Below are 21,247 nucleotides of genomic sequence, written 5' to 3' on the forward strand. Positions count from 1 at the left end.
TCCTTGTGTCAGGGACCTAGGTTTCTTCTACCTTGTTGCTCTACAGTGTGGGTCTTTAATTGACAGTCCAAGATTGTGATGGTTAATTTTAGGCATCAACTTGACTGAGCTAAGGAATGCCCAGATAGCTGGTAAAGCATCATCTCTGGGTGTGTCTCTGGAAGACACTAGCATTTGAATCATGGACTGAAGAGAGAAGATCTGCTTCACCAATGTGGTTGGGCATGGTCTGTTCTGTTAAGGCCCAAATAGAACAGAAAGATGGAGTTGAGACATCCCTCTTTTCCCACCATTGGGCAATCGAGCTCCTGGTTCTTGGGCCATTGGACCCTAAGACTTACACCAAGGCCTGTACCCTCCTTCTCAGCCCCTCTGCCTTGGATTGGGACTCACACCATTGGCTCCTTCGTTCTCAGGCCTTTGGACTTGGGCTGAATTACACAACCAGCTTTCCTCGGTCTCTACAGCTTGCAGACAGCAGATTTTGGGACTTCTTAGCCTCCAGAATGGCGTGAGCCAATTCCTATAATAAATACCCTTTTATATATATCTATATTTAACTGGTTCTGCTTCTCTGAAGGACCCTGACTAATATAATCATATTTTAGACATCAGAATGGAGAAAGGGACAAAGAAGAAGGAGAGGAAGTGGCATGTATGTCTTATCTATTACAGAAGGTTTACAGAAACAGCCATATAAAACTTTATGTCCATTCCATTGACTAGAATATGGTCACACAGCCATGCCTAGCTGCAAGAGAGGCTGGGAAACAGACTGTGTTTTACGTGTCTATGTTCCCGGCAGATCACTGGGAGTTCTATTACCACAGAAGGAGAGAATGTACATTAAAGAACAACTGGTAGTATCTGAGTTTGCAGGATCTTGAATGCCAGGTTGACAAGGATCTACACTAAACTTCATGATGATGGGTTGATAGGAAGCTGTAAAGCTCCTGAGCAGAGGAGTTACATGAAAGGGAGTATTTTAGGAAGGTGGTCAGTAGTACGTAGATGGATTAAGAAGGGGAGAAAGAGAAAATAGGGAGACCAGGAAGCCTACTGTAACATCGCAGTGGAGAATTAATGGTGTCAGTGAGCATATAATGGAGCTTTTAGACTCAAGACTCATTGCAAAGTTGATGTAGCAGAGCTGGTCAGTGGAGAGTAGAAGTGAATAAGTCAAAGGTGATGTGGAAGTTTCAAACCTGTGTGCTGGGGGGAATGGGTTTGGCAATATCTGAATTATAGGCATGAGTAAGAAGAGCTGGCCTAGGGAAGATTATGGTGGGTTTGAATAATGTGAAATTTTAAGTTCCAGCAAGACTTTGCAGTAAGGCATAAAATGGGCAGTTAAACTTGTGAGACTAGAAAGATAAGGTAAATTAGGTGCTCATGGGCCACATTTGGCTTTTAGGTGCAATTTGCCCTGCATGGGGTTGATCTGCACAACATCTAAAAACTGAATTTGTTGAAAGTTAATTGCTTATTATAGCTGCATTTATGATTTCTCTTGAAAAATGTTAAGCTTTGGAATTACTAGGCCCTCATTCCTACAAAACTACAAGGGTGGAATTGTGAGTGAACTACAGGCTCTCCACTTTGCTGCAGTCCCCACTGCTCCCTATAATCCTCTCTGGTCCAGGCTGTTCTTGTTACTTATATTACCATATTACCTGCCTGGCCCCTGTAGGTATTTGAGTGCTCAACCACCTGTTGTAGGATTAGGAAAAGATGTCAGGACCACAGATAAAGATTTGGTTTTAGAAAAAGAGATTTGAAGAGAGAGTTGAAGCCATGGAAATGAATAAAAAAGATGGAAGGAAAGAATCTAGAAGGAGAAGAAGAGGTCTAGAAATGTTGGGGTTGTGCATATTTATGAATCAGAGCGACAAGTGGAGCTTATAATGAGGAGTTTGAAGGAAAATATTAGAGAGATAGAAGGAAACTTCGAACAGCGTCATATCATAGAAACCAAAAGAGAAAAGGATTTCAAGATGAAAATCAGCCAGTGTCAAATGCTGCAAAAAGAGGGAGGAAAATGGATCCTGGCCAAAGGTCATTAGCTTCAGAGATTAGAAGGTCTTGCCGAGTTTCAGTAGAGTGGTGAGGGCAGAAGGAAAATTCAAACCCTGCTTTAATGTTCCTAGCAATCTAAGTCCATCTATGTAGAGACATTGGGGTATACAGGAGGGTAGGGGCCACCTGTGACTGGCCTTGCTCGAAACTTCTCACTCTCCTGTTGAGAGCCCTAGGTAGTGACTGGATGGGGGAGGGGTATTCCCCAGGGATAGGAGGGTCTCTCCTTCCTGTGTCCCACATCATTAAGCACCAGGTTCCCTCAGTTAAGCTTCGCAAAACCCTTGGAGTTAGGTGTCATTATTTGCATTTTTTACAGATGAAGAAACGAAAGCCTGCAGAGGTGAAGTGATTTGTTCGGAGTGACTCACACCCTGATGAAGCTGAAGAGTTGGGAGCCAGTTCCATTGTCTTCGGGGAGTGTGGAGGCACCCCTTTGTTCTCTATTATTTAGATCTTAGCACATTAGGTTACAGTAATACTTACGTCAGCAAAAGATCCTTTCTCACCACTTTTTAGCACTGTTCCATTCAATAGTGACATCTTGCTCCAAGTGGTTAAAAGACACTGGAGTTTTAAGGGAAAAATAACTTATTTCCAGTCTGTCTATATTGCTTAATACATGAAAGGTCTTTGCTTTGTCCAATTACATTAACGTTTCTCAGGCTCAGTTTATTTCTGAAAATTGTGTGCCGTGAATGATATTCACATTATCACCATGAAAAAGGAAAATGATCTGTGTGAATGTAATCAGCCAATTAGTGGACTGGATTTATGGAATTATGATCTTTGAACATAGATACCTAATTCTACTTCATACAAGGGAAGACAAAGGCACAGACATGATGCCCACTCATAGAATACTTACTGCACAGTAGGGACTCAATTCATATTTGAATGAATGAATGGCACTCCCAGTGGCAAACTGGCAGGATAGCCCTGACCTCACCTGTCTACCCTGCATCCTGTCTGGCTTGGGGGAGATGCAGGCAGAGTTTGAGGAATCGTCAACATCTGTCAAAATAATGGCTAATATTCCTTGAGCACTCACTATGTGCCAGGTACTGCAATAAGGGCTTTACAACTTGCATTTTCTCATTTTATTTTTGCAGTAGCTCCTCCTGGTGGGGTCTCTTCTTACGCCTATTTTGCAGATGAGGAAGCAGAGGCTGGGAGAATTGGAGGATTTTGCCCAAGATCATGGAGTCAGTAAGTGATGGAGCTGATACTAGATTTATTCTTAGCCATGACACTGTGTGCCCACTGTGAAATCAGCTGTCCCACCAGGAGCCAGAATCAATGAGGCAATGATCCAATTTCCTGTCCAGGCGGCATGCTGCCCTTGGTGCCATGTCTTGATGCAAGACCCAACACTGCCTCTCATGTGGCCCAGCTTGCTCTTCTGTGGGGGAGGTGTCCTTTCACTTGCATTTTCAAAATGGGGAGTTCAAAGCCGCGAGGGCTCCTCATCTTTGACCCCAGAACCAGGGAACACAGTCCAACAAATGATTGCTCCCTGACAACTCTTTTTTTTTTTTTTGAGACAGAGTCTCGTTCTGTCGCCCAGGCTGGATTCCAGTGGCACGATCTCAGCTCACTGCAACCTCTGTCTCCCGGGTTCAAGCAATTCTCCTGTCTCAGCCTCCCTAGTAGCTGGGACTACAGGCGCACACCACCACACCCAGCTAATTTTTCTATTTTTTAGTACAGACGGGGTTTTGCCATGTTGGTCAGGCTGGTCTTGAACTCCTGACCTCAGGTGATCCACCCGCCTCGGCCTCCCAAAGTGCTGGGGTTATAGGTGTGAGCCACCGCGCCCAGCCAGGATTGCTCCCTGACAATTCTTTACATAAAAAATCGTGTCAAGGAACAAACATGAAAACCTCTTTGCTTCTGTATTTAATGATTTTGCGACTGAAAAGAACAAAATTACCAAAAAAAAAAAAAAAAAAAAGATTTTGCCATTGAAAAGAACAAATGATCACCCTGAAAAATCCAGGGAGGGAGCGTGCTTGTTTAGCGGGCTCTTCCATCTCTTTAATTCTAAGAATGGCTTTGCCAGGTTGGATTGGGCCCAGATTGCTGCACAGCTCCTCAATGCAGATGGCTTCTCCTTTGGGAAGTAGCAGCGCTCAGTAATGGACCCCTCGTGTTAACAGGAAGCATAAGGTGGGGATGGGCAGGGGGCTTAACAAGGTATTTATCACAGTGATTGTGCCCAGGGGTTTCTCCCGTGATTGCTTCATAAATTTGAGTAATCTTTCCTCCTCTGATTTATGTGGCTCTTCTAGAGGGCATTGTTCGGCAGGCAGTACATTAATGTGGATGCTAAATATAGCTGGAAAGAGCCCAGTCCCGGAGGCTCCAGTGCCCACTGGCAGGCAGGCTTCTGCCAGTCAATAACCTACTTTTGTTCCAGTCTTTCTTGCTAGAATATATCATGCCATAGCGGCTATTTATATCTGGAAACCATTCTGAAAGTTGTTAGAAATCCTTCCTGCGGCAGCGTGCTGCCCTCCCAGGAGCTGCTGAAGTGTAAATATGCAGCGAGGCATTCTTCCCAGCAGCGCCTGGCTGCACTGAGTGACCTTGATGGGCTCCATCCTTCCTTTGAAAACAAAAACACCAACTTGGAATTTTAATTAAAAGGCAGGCAGTGGGCTATCGAGCTCGGTGCGTTGGCTGAACTGCTGTCCATCGCAATGTGGATTTGAGGTCACCATTGTGAAGCCTGTAACACTAACTTATCGGGAAAAACACATCAGCTGAACTTATCTCCAGGTTTGCCAGGAGCCAGAGGCTCAGATGAAGAACTTTTTTTTTTCCCTTTTGGTGCATGAAACAGGCACAGTCAAGAACACTGGGAATTCTATTAGGGCAGTGCCCGCCACTGAGGGAGTGAAGGGAGCCCCGCAAATAGTACTCTTTCTGGCCTGCACCTATGTGGAATCTATTGGTTTAATGTCACAGAGCAAGTTGCCTGTGTGGTGGTGACATGAAATGGCTCCGTTTGGTTCAGTGATGATCTCGGAACACTAGTGGTTCAGCTTTAGAACTGGCCATAAAATGAACTAAGTCTGGTTAAGTGGGTTGTTTTGCATCAGAAAAGTTATTTAAAGCCTTTTAAAAATAGCGTTATTGGAGCCTGTTATTGGTTTACATTACTTTGCAAGGAGGCACGCACATTGTTTATTGCAAAGATCTCCTGATTTCAAGATTTTAAAAACCCCCTCTAAATAAAGGGATTATCCCTATCTGAGATCTCCAGACACCGACCACCTTGAGTGTCCTGGTGACTTGCACCTGGAGCCTGCACGCTGTGGGGCGGGGGCTTCCCCACTCCAGGTCAGCAGCAATTTCCCAGGGAGCTTTAAAAATGCACATTCCTGGGCCCCGCCAAGGTATTCTTATCTGGTGAGCCTGAATCTGTGTTCTGAGGAGTTTCCAGAGGATTCCAATGACTGATCAGGTTTGGGAACTCCTGGCTGAGAGTTTTGGAAGCCCAATCTAGTCATGGGATAAAAATGACTGGGATTTTCAGAGAAGAGGAAAAGGAGGAGATGACTCAGATGAGTCCCTGCTCCTTTCTCCTGCTTCTTTTGTGAGGATGTTGGGAACGTCAAGTGACAAAATGGATGGGCAGTGACTGCGGCAGGAACCCACTCTGTCATAATGTTCCTCGCATTACAGCCTTAGTCCTGACAATCTGTGAGCCGCTATTAGGATCCTCATTTTATAAACTAGGAAACCAAAGCATGGAGCTATCCCATTCCATGTCCAAGATGTGTAGCTGTGTGCTGGAAGCCAGTGGACACCTGGGCTCCAGGCACTCCTTCCATCCTTGCCTCAGTTTCCTCTTGGGCTGTCATGTCCCAGCCATGTCTTTTATTTTTTTTTTTGAGACGGAGTTTTGCTTTTGTCACCCAGGCTGGAGTGCAGTGGTGCGATCTTGGTTCACTGCAACCTCCACCTCCTGGGTTCAAGTGATTCTCCTGCCTCAGCCTCCTGAGTAGCTGGGATTACAGGCACCTGTCACCGCGCCCAGCTAATGTTTGTATTTTTAGTAGAGACGGGGTTTCACCATGTTGGCCAGGCTGGTCTCAGACTATTGACCTCAGGTGATCCACCCACCTCAGCCTACAGTGTTGGGATTACAGGCATGAGCCACCGCACCCAGCCCCAGCCATGTCTTATTCACCATCTGTAGCTATAGAGCTGACCTTCCCCCATACCTGTATGGCTGAGAGTAGGCGAGCAGGAAGCTAGGACCACCATATTCCAATCCCTCTGCTGTTCACAGCATCAAGCTCCAAATCTAACCCAAGATTTAGCACAGCATTTACCCAAGTCCATTATAATGTGGGCTGGTGTCCTATATTCTCCACAAGGGGTCCCAGAAATAGGAGGAGAAGGGGTGAGGACAGTTGAGTCTCAACTGCAGCTGTCCAGGAGGTGGAAATGATGGGATGGGAGAGGGCTGATGTGTAAGATTTGCTCATTTCCATAGTGTAAATGCTGTCATCATGACTGATGTCAAACTACCCCTGGCTTAACCATGGGCTTCAAAATTTCCTGAAAATTTGAACACTGAAAATTGCATGTGAGCAATGAGAAGTGTGCTTCACGTTGTGAGCCAGTGTCTATGCCACACGCTGGTCTCGCATTTCTCGCCCCTGTCTAGTCGTTGCCTCTCTCCTGCCTTGTTTTGTACGCTCGTGCTTCAGTGTGTCCTGTATGTATTGTGCCAGTGTGAGGAGTTGAGCGTGGTGGGCATTCAGTAAATGGTGACCAATCAGAGCAGACCATCAGGACTCATTCCCACTGCTCTACTGGCTGAGGCTCTGCCCCGCAGCAAAGCACAGGGACCCCATGAGCCTGTCTGCACAGGGAATCATCATCTGAAATCCTATGGACTGGGGCACAAGTCCTTCCATGCAGGGCAGGGCTGGGACTGGAACGCGGGATGAAAAGCCAGGCAGGGAGAGGACAAGCCCTCAGACCACCTGGAGCCCAGTTGGTGATGTGGCCCTAGAGAGGCCTGAAGCAAGCAGAGGTGGAGGGTGGCCCTGGGAGCCAGCCTGCAAGGCGAGTTTGGGGCAGGGTGACAAACAGAGCCAGGTGCTGGAAGGAGCAGCTGCAGCTGCACATCAGGGAACAATATTTATATGTGCACCATGTGGGAAGCGCTGTGAGTTGTACACTCAAATTTTAAAGCCATTTCTCCCTCCCTCTCACACACCATGCTCAGGAGCTTCTTAGAACAGGCAGTGATGTGGATGCGGTCATCTCTTGCTTACATACTGCCTAGTAATCTTTCAACCAGCAAAACACTCCACATCCAAACTATCCCCAAAAGCCCATCTGCGTGTCTCCAGGATTTAGCCCGCCTCCCCACCCTTGCCGCCCCTCAGTCCAGGGTTTTGTGATGTCTCCTTGGGATCAGGCTGACAGCTCGTCCTGGGGTCCTTTTACTTCTGTTCTTGCTCTCCTCTGGTTTGCCATTCACCCTCCAGGGAATTTTCTTTAGTGAAAACTTGATTATTGCCTTGAGTAAAATCTCTTCAGTGGATTTGCTCTAACGAATTATTCACCTTTTGCATGTTTGCATGAATCATGGCAAACTGCTACCTGGCTTCAACAGCCCTCCTTAGGGATCATTGAATTGAAGCAAGGGTGGCGGGCAGGGGCGTACACAAGGAGCAGTGGATGCATACACGTGACAATAGTAGAATGAAAAGACAAAGAATGCACGTAACACCCATGTCCCCATTTTATCCCTAGGGCCACATGCCTGGCAGCTGACTGTGTACGTGAGTATATGCAGCATTCTATTATAAGCCCCTAAAGTGCAGAGGACACATAGACCCCGTTTGCTTTGCCTGGTGCCCAGCACAGTACCATGGACAAGAAGAACTTCACAAACACCCTGACAATTCCAGGGGCTCACATATGTGCTGGCTGAGAGCTGAGATCTCTGGTTGTAGAGCATTGGCATCTATAGGCAGCCTCGTTTCCATAAGGGTGCATTATTTTGAGCTTACATCAACAAGGGAAATAAACATCTGTGGCGTTGTGTAACCTGGCTTTCATCTCGCCCCCAACAGAAAGTGGGTCATTGAAATGTGGGTAGAAAACAGAGTAGGTGATTCCTCTGTTTGCAAAAAGATGATTTAGGTCCTCTCGTGTTGTTCTGATAGCAGAGGCCACGTTGCTGTGACGTGGACGGCAATGTTAAAAGGACCGAGATGCAGGCCTTCTGGGAGACCTTGGCCCTTTGTCTGACGTGTCAGTTTTGATTTTTATGATTGATGATGCAGCGAGTCAACAGAATAATAACACCCACAGCAGCCCATGTGGAAATGGTGCTGAGGGGCCCTTCTGCTTTCATTCTATATAAATTTCACAAATGTCTGACCCATGTGATTTTAAATAAGCAAACAAACAAACCCCAAGCCTTTGCAACCTGATGTTGCAATTTGATCATAATGGCAATTTTCTGTTTCAACCCGGCTTCTATTTTTTTGACCTGGGAATGTGCTGATTGGATTATTTTGGGTTTGGGGAGAAGAGAGAATTCCCTAGGAGTCATCTCTTTTTAAAAAGCAACACAGTTATTTAAAAAATATGTGTGAGTAAATCATGTTACTTATTACATTTCATGGGGCATTTAATAAAACTTCTCAATAAATAACAATGTTAAGTAGGCTACTGAGAGTAAAACGGACATTTCTGCCAAGGCCGGGCCATTTCTCTGTAGTTCCCAAGGGAACATCTGGTGCTTTGGTTTAGGAAGAAGTCTTTTCTAAAAAAACACACTGCATCGCCTCGTTTGTTTTTACTTGATTCATCAATATCAGAGGAAACTTTTGGTTTATGAGTTCATCAGATTGCAAGTTACATAGTCCTATGGGGGAATGAGGCTTCACGTAGGAGCCCCAAAAGTCAAGTTCCATCAGCTGTAAGTGTGTCAGCAACAATGCCAGTGGTGAGGGTTATATACAGAATGGCTCACATGTATTAAACGCTGATTATGTGGCAAGAGCCCTCCTTGTGTCATCTCATTTAACTCTCCCCGGTAGTTGCAATTATTAGGCCCATTTTAGAGATAAAGAAACTGAGGCTTATGTACATTGTCTAAGATTGCTCAGTACGTGGCAGAACCAGGGTTTGAATCAGGCTGCCTGACCCCAGAAGGTGCAAGAACAGCTACTCCCTGAAAATGTCATCGTGACCGCTTATGCTGGGGTCCACTTAAATCAGGCAGAACTGTAGAGGAAGGTTGATAGTACAGGCAGCCTGCATCATGATGAAAAAGATCTCCACCTCTGGTTTCAAGCTTCAGGTAAAAATGTTATGTTTGTTGTTTGTTATGTGGATTGTGATGCTGCCTCCGGAAAAGCGAGCTGTGCATCCCGCTGAAAAGCTGGGTGGCCTGAGCTGAGATGTGGGGTCCAGGGCTCTTGCCTGTGTCCCGCAGAGTGCGTCCTAGAGTGTTCCTCCTGCCCACACCCCGTTCTCCCCCAGATCAGAACAGGAGGCGGGACCCCAGCCTACTGGGATGCTATGTGACTGTGTGAACTCCTGCCTTCGTGGGCCATAAATGGGATCTCATCCAAGTTCCCAGAGCAGTGACAACGTTGTAAACTTCAAGTGCCATGAAACTCACTTGGGAACTGCTGTGGGTTGAATTGTGTCTTCCCAAAGACATGTTGAACTCCTAACTCCACCACCTATGAATGTGACCTTATTTGGAGATAGGGTCTTCACAGATCTAACCAAGATGAGGTCAAAGTGGATTATAGCGGGCCCTAATCCAATGCCTGGTGTCCTTACAAGAAGAGGGAGATATGGACACAGAGACTTGCAGGGAGAGCACCCCGTGAAGGCAGAGGCAGAGACTGAAGTGAGTTGTCTACAAGCCAAGCAATGCCAAGGATCTGTGGCCACCACCAGAAGGTAGGAGAGAGGCAAGAAGACATGCTCCCCTAGAGCCTCCAGAGGAGCAGGGTCCTGTTGACACCTTGATTTCAGACCTTTGGACTCTAGAACGGAGAGACAATAAATTTCTGTCATGTTGTCACTCAGCTAGTGGTGATTGTTACAGCAGTCCTGGGAAATGACTAGAAGAAGGTTGTTTAAAATGCAGATTTCTGGACCCCACACTCATAGATTCTGACTCTTGGGCAGGGCTTACAAAAAGCCAGCCGATGCTTATATGGGACTCAGGGAGTGGAATAAATCCAAGGTCATCACATCCATTGCCCTCAGCATCAAGACTATGGAATGTTTTGTAAACTGATTTCATATATCAAAATATGCTTAATTGTCCCTGTAAATGATAAATTAAAAAATAAGAAAGAAATCCATGCTACTGATTTATAAGAGAGGGTGTACAAGGAAAGCGGGTTAAGCCAGTGTCTTAGATAAGCGTTCTTGTATCTTGCACACCTGTCTGGGCTCTGAGGCCTGCATTCAGGTTCACACCCCGTCTTATCTTTATTACCTTCTTTATCTTTAACATTCTAATGTTGACCCAGTGGGGGAAGGGGGACATTGTTTTGAACTTAAGGCTATAACTCAATGGAGTTAGGAATGTTTTTATCAACTTACATCTTGTCTCCTGCGTTTCCTCCGCTGCAGTCCACTCTGTAGCCAGAAGGATGTCTCTATGCACGAGTCTGACTCCACTCTGCTTAACCCTCTTCCATAAAGTCCAAAATTGCTGCATGGCAAGAGGCTCTTTGTAATGGGCCCTATTCACCTCTCCAGCCTTATGTCCCCAGCCGCTCACTAGCTGTTCCCCATGTGCCCTCCACCTCCAGCCAGTTTACTGGCCGACTCTCTTGCTTGGTCTCTTAGTTTAGAGGTCACTTCGTTGGGGAAAGTTTCTTAACTATGTGCACCGCAGAACCCCTGTTTACCCTCATTGCAGCCTGTGTCACACTGGAGGGATGATTACCTCTGTCACCTCTCCCCAGTCTGTGTGTTCTCCAAGGACGAGGAAAATGTTTTACTTGGTGTTGTATCCTTAGTACCTGACACATTGTAGGACACACAAAAGATGCTCAGTAGATATGTTTTGAGTTGATCGTTCTGAAAGAAGTGTTCTCAGCTCCACCACTTAGTCTTCAGTTGTGGCCCCTGGGTAAGCCTCAGAGGTTAACTTCTTTTCTCTCAGCTCTTGTGCTTAGGTTTCTGAGCAATACTAGGAAAAAGAAATATCATACAACCGTGATGACTGAACTCATCCCAGCCTCACCATCCTAACCTCTGCGCTTCCCAAATTGCTCTCATTCATGCTTCATGGTACCAATGTGCTCCTCACTGCAGCAGTGCTGACATTCCATCTCAACCACTTCTCATACAGACGCTGGCCATCTGAGAAGGCTTCCACTGCCTCTCCTAGTTCTTCCTTGTCGTCTCTCTAAGTACAACCTCTCTTCCATTCCTTTGATTGCATCTTCTGTGGTCCCCTCTGTCACTTTGTTTTAGCTATAATTTCTTTTAACTTTGAGCTTTTTCTCTTCAAAGTCTCCTTCTCCTAACTGGTACTATGCTTCTCTCTGACCCTTCTTAAAACTTCTATTTCCACATAATGCTTTCTCCTCAAATTCCCACAAAAATCCATCCATCCATCCCATCCATCCACCCATCCACCCACCCATTCATCCCATCCATCCATCCCATCCATCCATCCATCCATCCATCCATCCATCCACCCATTCATTCTTTCAACTCTCCACATAGCATTCAATATGGTATTTTAAAAATACAAATTAAAATTGTTCATTTCATTGCTTAAAATTATCCAGGAGCTTTGCAAGGCACTTAAGAGAAAATCTAAACTCCTTCTTCACTATTACCTTCAAGATCATGTCAGCATCCCATGATCTGGCTCTTGCTCACTTCCCTGACTTCATCTCCTCCATATGTGCCCTTGTCCATATGCTTCAGCCACACTGGCCTTCTTTCTGTTTCTTGAGCATCTTCTCTTTAGAAAAATGTACACTATCTGTTCCTTTGCCTGGACAACTGCTTCTGCACTCTGCATGGCTGCCTTCTTCTCATTCTTGCCTTTGTTCAGACACCACTTACTCATTGAGTCCTCCCTTGACCACACAACCTAAATTTGCACCTAGCCTCTGTCCCAGCACACTCCATAACACCAGCCAGTGCTCTTTCCTTCACAGCACTTATTACAAAATAAAATAAAATTTTCTTTGTCACTAATTTGTTTGCTTTTTATCTGTTTCCTATCCCTATCCTCAATGCTAGAATATAAGCTTTCCAAGAGTGGTGTCCTTGTCTGTCTTCTTCATCATTGCATCCCTAGGACCTGTAAAGTGTCTAGCACATATAGTAGCACATGCTAAATATTTGTTCAATGCATGCATGAAGGGAAGGACATTCTAGACAGATGGGAGAGCATGAGATAAAAGTACAGAGTGTGTATTGGCAGAGATAAGTGATCTTAGATGGATAGGTCATAAAACGTCAGACTGCACTGGGGCCAGGAGGCTCCTGTGTGTGCACGTTGACAGAGCTGGAATGCATGCATGGATTCAACAAATATTATTGGAATCCTCCTATGTGTTGGGCAAGTCGAGGAGCTCACAGTCTAGTAGGGAAAGACACACATACACATTACATTATAATATAAACATAAACATTATAATAATGTTATAAGTGCCACAATAAAGGTGTGTACAATGTGTAATAGGAGCCCAAGGGAGTCAGGGATTCAGTCTATGTGAGGCAGTCAAGGAGAGCATCACAGAAGGTGATGCTTTAGTTGGTCCTTAATGGAGAAAGGTGCTTACCTAGCAGACATGGCAGGGAATGGTAACAATGCTCAGAGCCTGGATCCTACTTTCTTCCTTGACTCATGGAAAATGGTGACTTTCCAGCTCCCCTCCGACTTCTGATAACTTCTGATCCCTTTCTAGGTCCTAGCCCTCACTTTGAATACAGACATTCATGATGTCCTTTGCTATGAGATGGCCACATACTTCTGTCTAGGGCTATTGCAGACACTTGGGATTCAGTCATTACCCTATGCAAGTAATTCCAAATCTCAATCTTTAACCCTGACATTTCCCTCAGATAATTAGTTCAGTATCTCAACAACTTGTGAATTCCTTCCACTTGGACATTATCTTAAACTCGGTATTTCCAAAAACAAATCAGTGTTCTTCTCCTCTTCAAATCTACTCTTTCTCTTTTGTTGCCTCCATTTCTTCTTCAATCACCCAGGTTAGTGTCTTTATGATAAACCTGATTCTTCCCTAATTCTCATATCCTACATTCTATTAATTAAGATGTCCTTAGAGTCTACCTCTGAGATATTCTCATATACATTCCTACCTTTCTATTTTTTATGTTGGGCTTCCTCAACCACTCCTTGTGATTGCTTTATTAACTTCTGAATCTATTTTTTGGCCTTCCCTCCTTCTCTTCTTTGATCTATCCTTCACATTTGATAAAAGTTATTTTCCTAAAGCAGATTGAAACATAAAATATCTCAGCTCAAAAGACTTCAGCAGTTCCCCACTTCCCATAGAAAGACCAAGCTCTTGCACAAAGCATCATGGCTCTGATGACCAAGGTCTTATCTATGTTTCCAGCTCTGTCTATTCACACACACAGGAGCCTCCTGGCTCCAGTGCAGTCTGGCATTTTATGACCTATTCATCTAAGATCACTTATCTTTGCCAATACACACTCTGTACTTTTATCTCATGCTCTTCCATCTGTCTAGTATGTCCTTCCCTTCATTTCCCTATGTTGAAACCCTACCTGTCTTTCAAAACTCCATTCAAATATCATTTCCTGGCTAAATCTTCACTGATTTTCACTCAATATTCCTATTGGTTAAAATTAGTCATTCTCTTGTGTGTGTGTCCTAGAACACTTGTTTACTCATTACTTTTAGCATTTATCATATTGTGCTCACATTACATTTATTTATACACATTTTAAAATTCTTACTTTATTACTTTCTTTTATATTTAAATGTTCTTCTTTTCTTTGTGTACATTTATATTTCTATCTTGTATCATTTTCTTCCTGCTTGAAGAATTTCCTTTAATATTTCTTTTAGTTTGAGTACGCTGGTGATGAATTATTTAGCATTTTGTATGTCTGAAAATGTCTTTATTTTCTCTCATTTTTGTTGGATATACAAATTCTGAGTTGGCAGTCTTCTTTTCTCTAAAGATTTTGCTCCACTGTCTTCTGGTTTGCATTGTTTCCAATGAGAAAGCTACTGACATTCTTATCTTTGTGCCTCTGCATATATATATTTTGTGTGTGTGTGTGTGTGTGTGTGAAGCTGTTTTAAATATTTTTTTCTTTGTCACTTGTTCTGAGAAATTTGTTGCTCAAATTGATTGCCTTGGTGTAGTTTTCCTCATTTTTTTTTTTTGTGGGTGGGACTTGTTGAGCATCTTGAATGTGTGAGTTTATAGTTTTCATTGAACTATGGCTTTGGCTGTCATTTCTTCAAATCCTTTTTTCTGTCTCCTTTCCTCTCTCTATTTCTTTGGAAAGTCAAATAAACACATATTAAGCCTGTGAAATTGCCCTACAGCTCACTCATGATATTTTTCTGTAATTATTTTTTGGCTTTTTTCCTTTTGTGTTTCTTTCATATTAGGTAATTTATATTGCCATGTCTTCCAGTTCATTAATCTTTTTATTTTACAGTGTACAATTTGCTGCTAATCCAGTCCAGTGTGTTTTTCATCTCACACATTATATTTTCAACTGTAGAAGTTTGATTTGGATCTTTTATTTTTAATAGCTCTCATGTTGCTATTTAACATGCTTATTTTCTTCTAGCTTCCTAAACATATAGAATACAATTAAGTTACTGTTTAGATGTCTTTGTCTGGTAATTCTATCACTTTCAAGTTTGTTTCTATTGATTGTTTCTTCTCCTCAGTATGAATTCTTTGCATGCCTGATTATATATATATATATATATATATATATATATAACAGTTCAGTAGTGTTAAGTATATTTACATTGTTGTGCAACAGATCTCCACAGCCTTTTCATCTTGCAAAATTGAAACTCTATATCCATTAATAACATCTCTCCATTATATCTTTTTACTTGCAACCCTGGGCAGCTATCATTCTACTTTCCGTTGTTATGAATTTGACTACTTTAGATACTTCAGATAAGTGAACTAATATAGTATTTGCCTTTTTGTGACTGTCTTATTTCACTTAGCATAATATCCTCAAGGCTCATCCACATTGTAGCATGACAAGATTTACTTCCTTTTAAGGCTAAATGCTATTCCATTGTATGTATGTACCACATTTTGCTTTTCCATTTGTCCATTAATGGACACTTATATTGCTTCTGCCTTTTGGCTATTGTGAATACTGCTGCTATGAAGTGGGTATGCAACACACCTGGTAATTTTTGATTAGATATCAGACATTATATATTTTATTTATTTGGATGATTGCTATATTTGTATTCTTATAAATAGTCTTGAGGCTTGTTCTGAGATGCAGAATATGTAGAAATGCTTTGATGATTTTAAGGTTTGCTTTTAAGTTTTTTTTTTTTTTTTTTTTTTTTTTTTTGGTGTTACCAGTACAACCTTTAGTCTAATTTTTCCTTGCTGCTGGGTTACTATGCTAAGGTACCTTGTTAAGTACCGTTCCTTATACTCCATGAATTATGTGGCTTTCCACTCTGGCTGATGGGAATATGAACTACTTATGAGTCTGTGTAAACTGCAGGGATTATTTCCTCTGCTCCTTCTATGTGGTCTTTCCCAAGCTTTGGGTAGTTTTCTCACATGCATGTCCTTATCAGTACTTAGCTAACGACAAGTACTTTGTGCTGCAAACTGTAACTGTCTTGGCTTCTGCAGACTTACAGCTCCATTTCTTCAGCTGAGAGAGAGTGGACTGCATCACCTACATTCCCCTTTGTTGCACCCAGGCCTGGAAACTCTCTCTCGGCAGTAAGCTAGGACAATTGTAAAGCCCACCTCACATAGTTCATCTCTCTTAGAAATCGCTGTCCTGTGTTGCCTGAAATCTGATTTGTGAAAGCTCTTTTTTATTTTTACTTCTTCTTCTGGTTTTTAGTGTTTCTTGTGGGAGGGTTAATCTGGTCCCTTTTAGTCTACGTTAGCCAGTATTGGGAGTCTCATTAGCATTAATTATAAATAATTACTCTCCTCACACATAGTAATATGGCATTCTATCAGCAAGGTGCTTGATCCTGTTTAAGATAGTGAGGAAGACTTTCCTCAATCCATAAGGTTCACAGTGAGGGTTTTAAGTACCTCATTAAGTACTTAGAATTCTGCCATCCAGGAAACACATGAAAACAGAGTATAATCTCTCTCTTATGATGTTTAAAATATTAGGCTCATAAAGACATCACAGTTTCCTGGTGAATACTTACTGAATAAACAAGGGACTAGTTCCAAAGCTGTAGGGGAAGGGAGTGACTAGATTCCTGACAGCACATAGGATGCCACATTTGCAGATTCCCTCAGGGGCAGCAATGAACTCCATCTCTGAAAATAGATGATTACAAATTTTCTTTGTGTGCTACTGAAGCACATAAATCTCTGTGAGGTTGATACTGACTGATTTTTTCCAGCTGAGCTCCAGAGGCTATTTGCCAAATACCATGGAGGAGGCATCTCCCTGGAATACCTGAGCGCCCTTGTTCACTGGGATGGTCACAGCAAGGGACTGATGCCTCTGCACACCTGCACATCTGAGAGGCAGAGTTGCCATTGACCCTTCCTTGAAATGCCTTGAGGTACTGGATTTGCTTCCTAATTTCTCTGCTTGAAATTCCTTCTCCACAGGCCTATAATTTAATCAGAATATTCATTTTTTCATGTCTTTATATATATATATATTTTTAGAGGCAGGACCTTGCTCTGTCACCCAGGCTGGAATGCAGTGGCACAATCATAGCTCACTGCAGTCTTGAACTCCTGGGCTCAAGCTATCCTTCTGCCTCAGCCTCCTGAATAGCTAGGACTATAAGCACATGCCACCATGCCTGGCTAATTAAATTTTTTTTTTTCTTTTGTAGAGACAAGATCTCACCGCCCAGGCTGATATCAAATTACTGGCCTCTAGCAAGCCTCCTGCCTGGGCCTCCCAAAGTGCTGGGATTACAGGCATGAGCCACCACACCTGGCCTGTTTGTTTGTGTGGATAATGGCTTGTTGTATCTTCACACAATATATTAAGTCATCTTAAACCAAGAGGGAAGCATCTTAGGCCATGGCTACTAAGTTTCATGTGGCTGTTCAAAGGCAGCCTGAAGCTCCTAATTTCTGTTTGGGAGGCAGTGAAGCATGGCAGAAAAAACACAGGAATGCGAGTTGGGAGAGCTGGAATCTAATCCTGGTTCTATTGCTAGTACACCAGAGCAGTTACTTAGCTTCTCTGGGCTTCTATTTTCTCATCCTAAGTGAAAGTTAATGAAAAGAAGTAATGATAGTTCCCATTTGTTGACTCTCATTCTGTGCCAGACTCTATATTAAGCGTTCTACCTGTATTTTTCTTTTGATTTTCACAGAAACCTTTATTAGAGATTAATTGTTTTTATTCCCATTTTATGGTTGAAGAAACTAGAGCTTAGAGAGTTTAAGCAATGTTTTTGCCTAATAAGTGATAGAGCTAGGATGAAAACTCAGCTTTGTTCATCAGGTTACATCATTAGGTTACCTTAAAAATTCTTTCCATGCATAAAATGCCATGACTATACCACAATGTAGAAGGCCTATGGTAATAACAGAGCTCTCATGGTTAATGGTGTTTGAACTTCAGAGTTACATGAATATAACCAATAGAAACAAACTTATTAGGCATCTTATATGACTCATTTCTAGACAATGTCTCTTTTAATACCAGTCTGCTTATTCCTTCTGGAATTCCAGTTAGATATTTGCTGGATACTTCCATTTTATCCTCCACCTATTTCAATCTCTTTCTCTTTCTTTGCTAGATTCTGTGTAGTACTCTCAGGTTTATCTTCAGTTTGCTAATTCTTTCTTCAGTTTTGTCTAATTATCTGTCCAACGCATGCACTGAGATGCTTTTAAGACATTAACCCTAATGTTATTTTTATAAGATCTATATTTTTAAGTCTGCCTATTCATTTTTCATCTTATTATTATATTTTTATCATCATTCATCTTGTTTCTTACATATTTGATTATCCTTTTCTTAAATCATTAATAATTGTATTATTTTAGTCTTATACAAGAGTTCTATTCTCAGAAGTTCTTACTGAGTCCTACTGCTTGTTTTGTCTGCTGGCTCTCACTCATGGTAGTTTCTTTCTTTGTGTGCTGTGTGTGAACTCATGTTTGAGAGTCATGCATTGATTTTCTATTCAAGGTTACCACAGTCCATGGATACATTTTTGTATTACTTTTGCATCATCTTGGGTAGCAAGTTTGATATCTAAATGTGTGTGAGATCTAACCTAAAGTTTTGAATTTCCAGAGGGAACTTTAAAAATGCCCACCCAGTCAGAGACAGAAAGGCTTTCTCTTTCTCTGCCTGTGCTGGTGGGTTCACTGTTCTCCTGAGTTATCTTCAAGAGTCTTTTCTGTATATTGGAGTTTCAGTTCCATCTCCGAGCTCCTCTGGGTAACTGAGATAAATCCCTGCCACACCCTCTCAACCAACTCCATGCTGCCACAATGTGGGCTCACATCATCTTCACTTTTTTTTTTTTTTTTTTGAGTCAGAATCTTGCCTTGTTGCCCAGGCTGGTGTGCAGTGGTGCGATCATGGCTTACTGCAGCCTTGACCTCCTGGGCTCAAGTGATCCTCTCACCTCAGCCTCCCAAGTAGCTGTGCCAGCTAATTTTTTGTTTTTTTGTATTTTTTGTAGAGACTGGGGTGGGCGGGCGGGGGGTCGGGGGGGTCTCACCGTGTTGCCCAGGCTGGTCTCTAATTTCTGAGATCTAATCCCGAAGTGTTGGGATTACAGGTGCGAGCCACTGCACTCGACCACCATCCTCACTGTGGTTTTTGGTTTCCTCTTTATTTATGGGCTTTGGGGAGTTCCTTCCAGTCACCTAGCTATGCATTTGAAATAAATCCCATATTTAATTTGGCGTATCTAATTGTACTGTAGTGGGAAAGTTTCCAGTTATTAAATCCATAATTTTGCTGAAAATGGAAGTTATTTATTAACCTACATATCACCACAGTTCTTCAAGGCAAGCATGGTTATCTCCAGTTTATAAATAAAAAAGGGCTTCAGAGAGGCTCAGTAACTTGCCCGGCATCACACAGCCAGAGCGTCAAATCTTGCCTGCAGAGGTTTCTTGGGGCCAGGAGAGTGTGTTTTAGTGCCTTGGGCCAGGCTCCCCAACTTCTCCACAACTGCCCCTGTCTCTCCTCTCCCTTATCCTGCTCAGCTTCACACAGTTACTTACTTTTCTGGTCCCCAAAGGCCTTTGAGCAGGTGATACCAATTCCAAATCCTTCTGCAAGAGCCACTGCAGATTTGTCCGATGTTGACTCCTCTGTGTCACTGGTGCTAGCTTCCCAGCCTGTTCATTTTATTCCACTGCCAATGTAGCCCAAAACAAATGCACACGATTTCCTATTTTTCTGTTATTTTTCATGGTCTATCAAAAAATATATGCTCCCACTTTCCAAAATCAGAACATCCACTAGTGTCTGCATGAAGTAAGTCATGAGAAAGGTGAGAGTGCCTCCCTGTCACTAATGCTTATCCTAGCAGTGCGCCAGTATGGAATGCTCTAGTGCAGCTTGGTCCATCCAGCGGAGGGCTACCCCTGCCCTACAGCCCTGTGGCATGGATTATAATTCCTTACTTACCACTAAATTTTCTTCAAAGGCTGTCTGTAGCTCCATGTTATGCATACCTCTACCAGAAAATTCACCTTTTTAAGACTCAGTTTAAGGCTTGTCTCCATAGTGAAGGCTCACCCTCCTGGGCACTTCCATATGCGTGATCCTGATAGGATTTTATGGTTGTCTCAGAAGCATCAGTGTGCTTTGTCTCTCCAATGAGATGGTAAAGTCCTCTAGAACAGGCATTTTTTCCCCCAATCTCTTTTTTATTCATTGTGGGATAAGGTCATGTTTTAGCCACACAGGAAGAATGGATACTTTAAAATAGACTTCCATTTTTATTAAAATATTGAAGGGAGGGTGGTCGATGGGTACAACAAATAGAGATGAATCAGATCTACTATTTGATAGCACAATAGGATGATCAATTACAATTTAGTTATACATTTAAAAGTAACTAAGAGTGTAATTAGATTGTTGTAACAGAAAGGATAAATGCTTGAGGTGGTGGATACCCCATTCATCCTGATGTGATTATTATTGTATCCTGTACCAAAATATCTCATGTACCCCATAAATATATACACCTACTATATGCCCACAAAAAGCAAAAATAAATTTTTTTTAAGTTAGAAAAATAAAGAAGCTAATGACTTTTTTTATGTTGAATCTCCAAATTTGACACTTACTTAAATGTTCAAGGTGAGAAAATTTTTATGTATTATCCTCATCACTGTTTAGCATTTTTAATGATGTTGTAACATACATTGGAATTTGTTTCTTTCAGGCCAGAAACACTGAGGGCATCTTATTTACACTTAACTCCATCTTGTGAAAAAAATGGAGCAGCAAAACTAATAGCCCAGATTTGGACCCCAGGATGACAAGCTCCAAGATGATGGATAATTTTCCTTCTTGACCATAGCGTTAAACCTAGCCATTGTGATAAATAAAGTGACTTTTGGCTTTATGACTTTCAGTGTAAATATTGGATTACCTTATCTATTCAAAGGACTTCAGAACTGTTGTCTGTTTTTAGGCAAATATTCTGGTCACTGAACACCCAGAGCCACTATCAAAAGCCAGTAATGGTTTAATAGTTGTTTTATGTCTCTTTGTACTGCTGTTTACCTTTGTTTCATGTTCCTAACTAGTTGTTGATTTCCTTAAAGGCTGGAGCTGGCTCTTGCCCAGCGGTGGGATTTAGTGTTTTCTTTTTTATTTATCAAATATTTTAAAATATTAACATTTTATGAATGTTAGGTATCCTGTAATATTTCCATTTTGCAGATGAGGAAAGTGAGGTGTGGAGACATTAAGTAATTTGCATAAG

General features: G+C 42.5%; 1 long non-coding RNA gene across 2 annotated transcripts; it reads left to right on the forward strand.

Moving 5' to 3' along the window:
- Positions 1-1,129: 1,129 nt before the first annotated feature.
- On the forward strand, positions 1,130-20,863 carry LOC107968046 (uncharacterized). Of its 2 annotated transcripts, none has more exons than XR_001708922.4 (3): positions 1,130-1,185; positions 2,396-3,285; positions 20,702-20,863. It is a non-coding gene; the product is annotated as an uncharacterized LOC107968046 (long non-coding RNA). The 2 variants fall into 2 exon arrangements; XR_002939094.3 differs by lacking the exon at positions 20,702-20,863 and adding an exon at positions 16,715-16,874.
- Positions 20,864-21,247: the final 384 nt, after the last annotated feature.

The sequence above is a fragment of the Pan troglodytes genome, chromosome 14 (assembly GCF_028858775.2).
Source record: "Pan troglodytes isolate AG18354 chromosome 14, NHGRI_mPanTro3-v2.0_pri, whole genome shotgun sequence".
NCBI lineage: Eukaryota > Metazoa > Chordata > Mammalia > Primates > Hominidae > Pan > Pan troglodytes.